The sequence below is a fragment of the Lethenteron reissneri genome, unplaced genomic scaffold (genome assembly GCF_015708825.2).
Source record: "Lethenteron reissneri isolate LAM-NWPU_2019-01 unplaced genomic scaffold, ASM1570882v1 scaffold_1640, whole genome shotgun sequence".
NCBI classification, from domain to species: domain Eukaryota; kingdom Metazoa; phylum Chordata; class Hyperoartia; order Petromyzontiformes; family Petromyzontidae; genus Lethenteron; species Lethenteron reissneri.
The window spans coordinates 4,123,153-4,131,472 of record NW_026891378.1 but is presented as its reverse complement, the minus strand read 5'-3'; positions in this window follow the sequence as shown (position 1 = coordinate 4,131,472).

The window sequence follows — 8,320 nt, the reverse complement described above, 5'->3', positions numbered from 1 at the left end:
TTTTAGGATAGTGTGTTTATAATTTCATTTTATGTAGATATCCACATTTATTTAATATTTTTCTTCTGCAGGGCATGATCTAACAATGGCTACAACATCCAAAAGAAGGAAATGTAGTAATGACCCAGATATCTTCTGCTACATCTGTGGCAGCTTCACTTTGCAGGATCAAAGGCGCAACATCAACAATACCTTTGTCAAGAAGGTTTATCTTGCCTACTTTAAAGTACGACTTGGAGACCATGACAAAAACAAAAATTAATCTCCTCACAAAGTGTGTAAAACATGTGTTGAAACTTTGCGATCATGGTCTAAATGAAAGAATGCTAAGCTGAAGTTTGGTGTGCCAATGGTTTGGAGAGAACATACAAACCATTTGGATAACTGCTACTTCTGCCCTGTCAATGTAAAAGGTTTCAATAAGAAAAACAACACTTACAATACCCAGATATCCCATCTGCCAGACGACCAGTTGAGCACTGAGGAAATACCTGTGCCTGTATTTACTGAGCTACCAGAGATTGATGTTGAATCCCTCAGTTTACCTGCTTCTACAGATGATGATGATGCTCAGATCGAATATACGCCATCTGATGCAGATTGTGATAAAATTTCTTTGTTTAGTCAGCCTGAATTGAATGATCTTGTAAGAGATTTGTATTTGTCAAAACAGTCTGCTGAATTGTTGGCTTCCAGGCTGCAAGAGAAAGGACTACTCAGACCTGGCACTAGTGTCTCCTTTTATCGTAACGAAGAAGCAGCACTGCGAAAGTACTTCCATTCAGATGGTCAACTTGTTTATTGTAATGATGTTGAAGGGCTTCTTCTCAATATGGGACTGCCCGCGTATGATTCAAGTGAATGGAGACTTTTTATTGACAGTAGTAAAAGGAGTTTGAAATGTGTGTTACTTCACAACAGAAATATATATGGTTCAATCCCAATAGGACACTGTAAAAATGAATGAAGAGTATGCCAACATCAAGATTGTTCTGGATAGATTGGAATACCATGTTCATGGATGGCTAATTTGTGTTGATTTGAAAATGGTAAATTTTCTGCTGGGTCAGCAAGGAGGTCACACCAAATACCCTTGTTTCCTGTGCTACTGGGACAGTAGGGCTACATTAGAACACTGGGTTAAAAAGAACTGGCCACCAAGAATCAGTTTGACGCCTGGTGACAAGAACATCAAGAATGAGCCTCTGGTTGAAAGGAATAAAATTGTATTTCCCCCACTGCACATAAAACTTGGGTTAATGAAGCAGTTCGTCAAAGCTCTTGATCACACTGGAGACTGCTTCAGCTATTCAAGTCTCAGTGCCGAGAAGAAAAAGGCAGGAATATTTGATGGCGCTCAAATAAGAACACTCAGGGATCCACACTTTGTTACAACAATGACTGCAGCAGAGGCTAGAGCTTGGAATGCATTCTCTGATGTGGTGCGGAATTTCCTTGGGAAGAGGAACGCAGACAACTCGAGAGATTGTGGAGGAGCTGCTCTTGAGTTTCCAAGCACTTGGATGTAAAATGAGCATCAAGGTTCACTACTTACATAGTCATTGGGCCCAGTTTCCAGAGAACATGGGTCACGTGAGCGAAGAGCAAGGTGAACGCTTTCATCAAGACATTAAAGTTATGGAAGAACGTTACCAAGGCCGATGGGACTCAGACATGATGACAGATTACTGCTGGTCCTGAGAGATATTCCACAAGCTGTACATCGGAGATCGTCAAAGAAGAGGTCGTTTATGCAGATGTAACATCACTATTGTGAATTACCTTTTTGTACATATTTTTCTCATCTTCACAATTCAATTCTTACATGGTAATATGCATTCACTCACATTGATATGCAGTCACTCTCACAACTTTGTGCTATGGCTCATTAAATGTTTGTTTCATTATTATTCTATATTGTATCTTATATTATTATTGTATGGATGTCTGTTTAGCTATTCGTATATGAGCATACATTTGCTGTTTTTATTGAAAATGCAATATTTGATATCTCAAAAACCTGATGTGATAGACAACAACTGATGCCAGATTTGGAATCAGCACCCCAAAATTACATTACAACCGAATACCTTATGCCAGAAAAAGTGTTGACCAGTGTAATTTATTCGGATAATGCAATTCTGATTCTGATACAATGGCCAGTGAACAGATAAAGCCCTACGGTAGGTCCTGGTGTCAAGGACATCGGCCCGCATCCGCTGTTTCATGACGTTCTTGCTTGGACCTGGCATGCCATCCATGGTGTCGACTGGTTGTGTTGATGTGGGAACAGCATGTTGGTGTAAGCAAGTGTTGTGGTTAATGCAAACATGATCCCTTGTATAAAGGTGTTAGTTTTGTTGCCAGATAAAAGGGTAAAAACCTATTACTATATCTTGCTACTGGCAAAGTAGGTCTCATAATGTACATGCTTACCCCGAGCTCTCAATACTCTGATGGTGCGTTGTCTTTGAGTTGTGCACCTTCATCTGGTCCAACACCCTGTGAGACTGAGCTCTAAGAAAAGCCGTCTCGGGTATGGACCAATCAATTTCAAAGACGGTGCATACATTATCAGAGTTGTCTTTTTGTTTGCATTTTGACCGCAAGTGTTGTGGTTAATGCAAACATGATCCCTTGCATAAAGGTGTCAGTTTTGTTGCCAGATAAAAGGGTAAAAACCTATTACTATATCTTGCTACTGGCAAAGGAGGTCTCAATGTAAAGCATGTAGGTGATTACAAGGCTACGGATTGCAGAGAAGTCTAGAAGCATCAATCTTGATATGAAACTTCCGTGACTGCAGGAATCCATACTCTTACTAGAAGCATCCTACAATTATTATTGAGCTGATCCGGCCCATGCCTTCAAATCACTCCGGCCCACGTGTCTGAGTCATGACTCACTCAGGCATTGAAGTCACCAACAGGAGCAACTTTAACCTGGGACAGGAGGTTATAGAAGGTATCTGACTCATCTGCCTCGTCTGTATCCCTCCACCGATGTTTATTTTCGGTGGGGGTGTAATACACCACCACCACCACCACCAGTCCTTGCCTTCCGTTGATGGGAAGGCAAGCCCACAATAGCTTGGGATTCATGGCTTTCCACACCTCGAAACCACACTCCCACGTCCCCTTCATTATTTTGTTAATGTAGCCAGTCTGCCCTGTCCGTCTCCTCCTGTCGTGAATCCTACCGAGGGGGACAGGTCGGATTTTTGCTCAGAAGGCATCATAGTATTAGGTGGAGGGGATTACCAGCCCCTTGCGCACACACAAACACGTGTACGCACGTCAGCCTCACCTCTACTGCTACAAAAAGACACAAAGATCCCACCCGTATGTGCTGTACTGTGCCGGCCTTCATAGGTGATACTCGCTAACAGTAACTTCAAGTGATGACAATGGACGTTACTTAGGTTCTGATTAATGGGGAGACGACTGCTTTAATCGATTTGCAGGACTTCCCAGAGGGTTGCAGTGTTGCGGCGGATAGGTGGTGGAGAGATGTGGTGACAGCACAGGCAGACAGGGTGTTCCAGTGATACACCACATTGCAGGGTTCAGGTCGACATCAACAAGTCGAGTCTGACTACTTCTGGTCAATACTGGTGCACAGTTCTTAGCTACAGAGTACACAAGGACCGTCGTTAATGTCCATAACACTGGGTGCTGATGCTCCCTAGCTTGTGCTTGCCAGTTTTCTGGACCAGGTTGAACCTTGTGTTGGTGTTGACAGTCCCCTTTTTCAGGTGGTCATGGAAGGTTAGCATATGCTCCAATCACTCTGAGAAAGCTGGGAATGGTGTCGTGTCGCATAGTGTTGCCGCAGGTCACTTTAAGAGTGTGCTTGGTGCTCCTGTTATTAGGAGGAAATGCAGTGGCTGTTTTGTGGGGATTTGGCTTGAGCTTCCATTTCCTGAAATATTCCCCCATGGTGTTTAGGTCTTTAGGTTCAGAGTGGAATCGATATCATTGAAGGTGGCTGCTTGCGTTGCCAGGGCAAGGTCATCCGCATATACAAATGTGTGTGACCCCGTTGGTGGCATGTTGCTCGTGTAGTGGCTTTGTGACGACAGACGGTTGACTTGAGGCAACACGTATTTATTAACAATTACTACGATACAGCACATAGCGAATCGAACACTTGGAGAGGTAACGGCCTCTCCACTCGTTCTATAGAGGGAAATATTTCCCAAGCTAACACCCAAGTTAACTCCTCTACTTCCCTCTATTCTACGATCCTCCTCTCAAGGAGACTAACTGACCTGGCCCAGCTTCGGCACAGGTCTCGACCACCACTCACACAAATCCGGCCTTGAAAAGGACATCGGCCTTCGTGGCTCTGGGGTCGCACCACTGGCTTGCTCTGCCCGGCCCTTAGAAGGGCAGCAATGTCAGAGGAGTCCCAGAGTCTAGCTAGCTGGACTTCAGTCTTCAGCTGGTTCTTCGTCTTGGACTTGGTCGAACTCCCTCTCTGCTCTCAGGGTCCCGCCTTTTACACAATTCCCCACCGAGGGGCGGGTTTCTGTGGGATCACACGCACCCCCCAGCCCCCTCCCATCAGGAGGCCCTGGTCCTCGATAACACAACCGCCCTGAACCGGTTTGTACCACTTCCCACCGAGAGGGGGGGTATTGTGGGATCACACGCACCCCACAGCTCCCTCCCCTCAGGAGGGGCCCTGGTCAGGGATGGCACAATCACCCCGCACCGGTAAGTACTGTAATTCACCCGGGTTGTGTGCGCGTTCCAACATCACCACCACACTCGTATAGACTTTGAAGAGCGTTTGCGCGAGTACTGAACCTTGTGGCAATCCATTGTTGAGGAACCAGGGTGAGCTGGATTTGTCACATATATAGACACGCAGTCGGCTATTGCTCAGCATTGTCCATATCAGGTATATTGTTTCGAGGCAGGAAATGATCATTGCGAGCTTCAACATAAAGTCCTTAATCCAGACTGTGCCGTAGGCTAATGACAAGTTCACAAAGGCTGCGCTGGTCTTGCATTGAATCTGGTATCCGGTCTCAATGTGCAACGCAAGGGCCAAAACTTGGTCACAGTAGCTGCGTCCAGGCTGGAATTTTGCTTATTCTTCAGGGATCACTGACTCGACGAGGGAGTTGATTCTCTGGAGGATGATGTGTTTCCAGCAGTTTATAGGCCATGTGATATCGGCCTATAGCTTTGGGTCTTTGGTTGGTTTGCCCAGTTTGGATATGGCAATGACTATTGCCTCCCACCATGCTTTTGGGATGCATCCGGTTTTCATGGCTTTTGTGTACAGTATCACCAGCCATTGGAGTTGCCTGGGGCCTAAGTGATTGAGGAATTCTGGGGGATACCATCTCTGGCGGCAGCCTTGCCTTTCTTCACTCGCTTAAATTTTTTGTCGAGCGGTCCTTTTATATGGCTACTAGATTGACTACCCGGCTTCGCCCGGGTCTTGGATCCACGACGCCCGGCCGCCTTTGTCTCCCGAGTGACGATGTTCACACACGACAGCAGTTACGCGTTTGAGGCTGAGTCTACCTAGGGGAGGCCCAGGTCGGGTTCAAATAATGGTCAGCGGTGATGGGCGTGAGTGGGAATCGAACTGGGGTCGCTCAACCAGCTTAATGACTATTTGTACAAAGAACATTTAAAGAATCGATTATAATAACCAGGCTACAGTCTACATTATAGACTGCCAGTACACCCACTCAGCTTCATAAGCAGGCTAGAGTCTACATGATAGAGTGGTAGTACGCTCACGGAGCTTAATAAGCAGGCTACAGTCTACATAATAGACTGCCAGTAGACTCAGGCAATTTAATAAGCAGGCTACATTATACATTATAGACTGTCAGTACGCTCACCCAGCTTAATGAGTATTTGTACAGTCACCATTTAAAGAATAGATTATTGGCGCGTAGGGTTTGAAAGTAATATAAATTGCACACATTGTGTTGGGGGGGGAGTGAAGAGTACGTGAAACTTTGATGAATTTACCTCAGACTCGCGTGGTGGGTGTCGAGGCCTAGTAGCGTGCAGAGCCTCCGGCCTCGCCTAAATTTCCCACCCGGCAGAGGCAGGGTACGGGTGGCGTCCCCCCCCCCCCCCCCCGCGCTACAATAATAGTGTCTAATCGCTATTATATAATTATCTACGGAGCCTATAACAGTAATAGAACACATTGGGGTGGGAGGGGACTGAAGAGGACGTGAAACTGTGATGAATTAACGTCAGAGTCGCGTGTTAATGCGTGCGCCTATTTTTAACGGGAATTAAAAATGGCGAATGCGTCGCTAGCCGTTGCCAGGGGCAACCGCCGGACCAATCGTGTGTCGCAATGCAGGGGCAACCGCCGGACCAATCGTGTGTCGCAATGCAGGGGCAACCGCCGGACCAATCGTGTGTCGCAAATCCCTGACATTTCGTCCAATGAAAGTGCGTATGGTCCGGCGACACACAGACACACAGACAGACAGACAGATTCACGATTTTATATATATAGATATAGGGTTGGGCAAAACTCTTGCGTTCCGATATTCTGTTGTATTAGCAGCACCCAGGAATCGTAGTAGGGCCCAGGCACGGTGGCTGGAGTGCATGAAGTCCAGGCTTTCAATGCACTCAATCATTTGCTGGTGTCTGGCTGAGTCTAAAGACGAGCAGGGTCTTTCCAACCTATGGGGCTGCCCGACTGGTTGTACTGTCGGAGCAGGTTCTGGGTCTTTTTTGTCCAGCAGGGAGTGGATTCTTTTCGGAAGCCTCGGCGGATGCTCTTCTTTAGTAGCTGCCTGTGTGTAGAATACTGAGGGGAGGAGCGGTGGCGCAGTGGTTAGCTCGGCGGATTGTGCTACGACCGAGCAGAGACCCGAGTTTCTTTTTGCCACTCGCTGCCACCAACACCAGTGACGGTAACGATTATCTGAACCAGTCCTGGGCTTCCTCGAGGTCGACTCAGCCTAAAATTATTATCTGGTGCGGTATATAATAGAAACAGGTACTAGGGAGACAAAGGCGACCGGGTGGGCGTGGTGCTGCTGCTCGCTAACAGCACTTGCCCCCTAACAGTCTGTGTGGGCTACACGGGGGAACTTTGACTCTGTACGACACTGGACTGAGCCGCAGCCCACGTGACTTAGTTAAACGCGAGCAAATCCATAGGTGTCTCACAGCTCGAGAACTAGAAACTCGACTTTAAAACAATAACAAATGTTTAATCAAGTAGTTTATCGATTTAAGTAAACAAAAGTGAAACAAAAAGACGAATATAAAATCTCGTGGAGCAGAGGGGGAGGTAACATGAATCCGAATATTTATACTGGCAGAATCTGATGAGCTATAAAGCTCTTCTATCACAGATATGCAGTCGGGGCACAGAACATTACAACAAACACACTATACGTTTTGGTTCTTTCGGTAAAGTCACGTAGCTAGAAAAAATAATAGATCACAACGTTTCGATCGCAACACAAGCAATCGTCATCAGGTGAGACAACTACAGCAAGAAAACTGCTGAAGTAGGCGAGACAGTTGCCAGTGACACGCGGTTATAAAGGTATCGACGGTAGGGGGGAGAGAGAAGGGGGGGAGAGAGGGGGCGGGGCAGAAAGTGGGGCTGTGGAGCTGCAGCAGGAGCTGCAGCAGGAGCTGCAGCAGCAGATGCTGTTCCTCAAACGTGCGCCCAAATACAATGACATCGTCCAAATAAATCAGACATGAGTCCCATTTAAGTCCTGCCAACACCAACTCCATGAGTCTCTGGAATGTGGCGGGACTGGAATGGAGCCCCATCGCCAGGCAGTTGAATTCAAACAACCCTTGGGGAGTACGAAAAGCAGTCTTTGGTTTTGAGCTGTCATCTAAGGGAAATTTCCAGAATCTAGACAATAAGTCAAAGGTGGATAATAACCTCGCCCCCGATAGGGCGTCAAGGGAATCATCCATCTGTGGGAGCGGGTACGCATCTGCCACAGACACCTTATTGAGTTTGTCGAAGTCGACGCAAAATGTTAAACTCCCATCTTGCTTTTTAACAAGGACAATGGGAGCCCCCCACGGACTGTTCGACGGGGAAATAATGTCAGCGGCTCACATCTCGTCGACCGCCTGTCGCACATAGTCCTTTTCCTTGGCACTTAATCTGTATGGGTTGTGGCGAATGGGAGCGGGACTATCCGTATTAATGTGGTATGCAAGAGGGACGTGCGGCCAATATCATATTTCCCTTTGCTGAAAATGTCTGAAAAGTCCCTAAAAAGTGCACGCAACTTGTCCCTCTGTGCCTCAGACAAGTCGGAGCTCTCTGAGCAGAGTGTATTAAA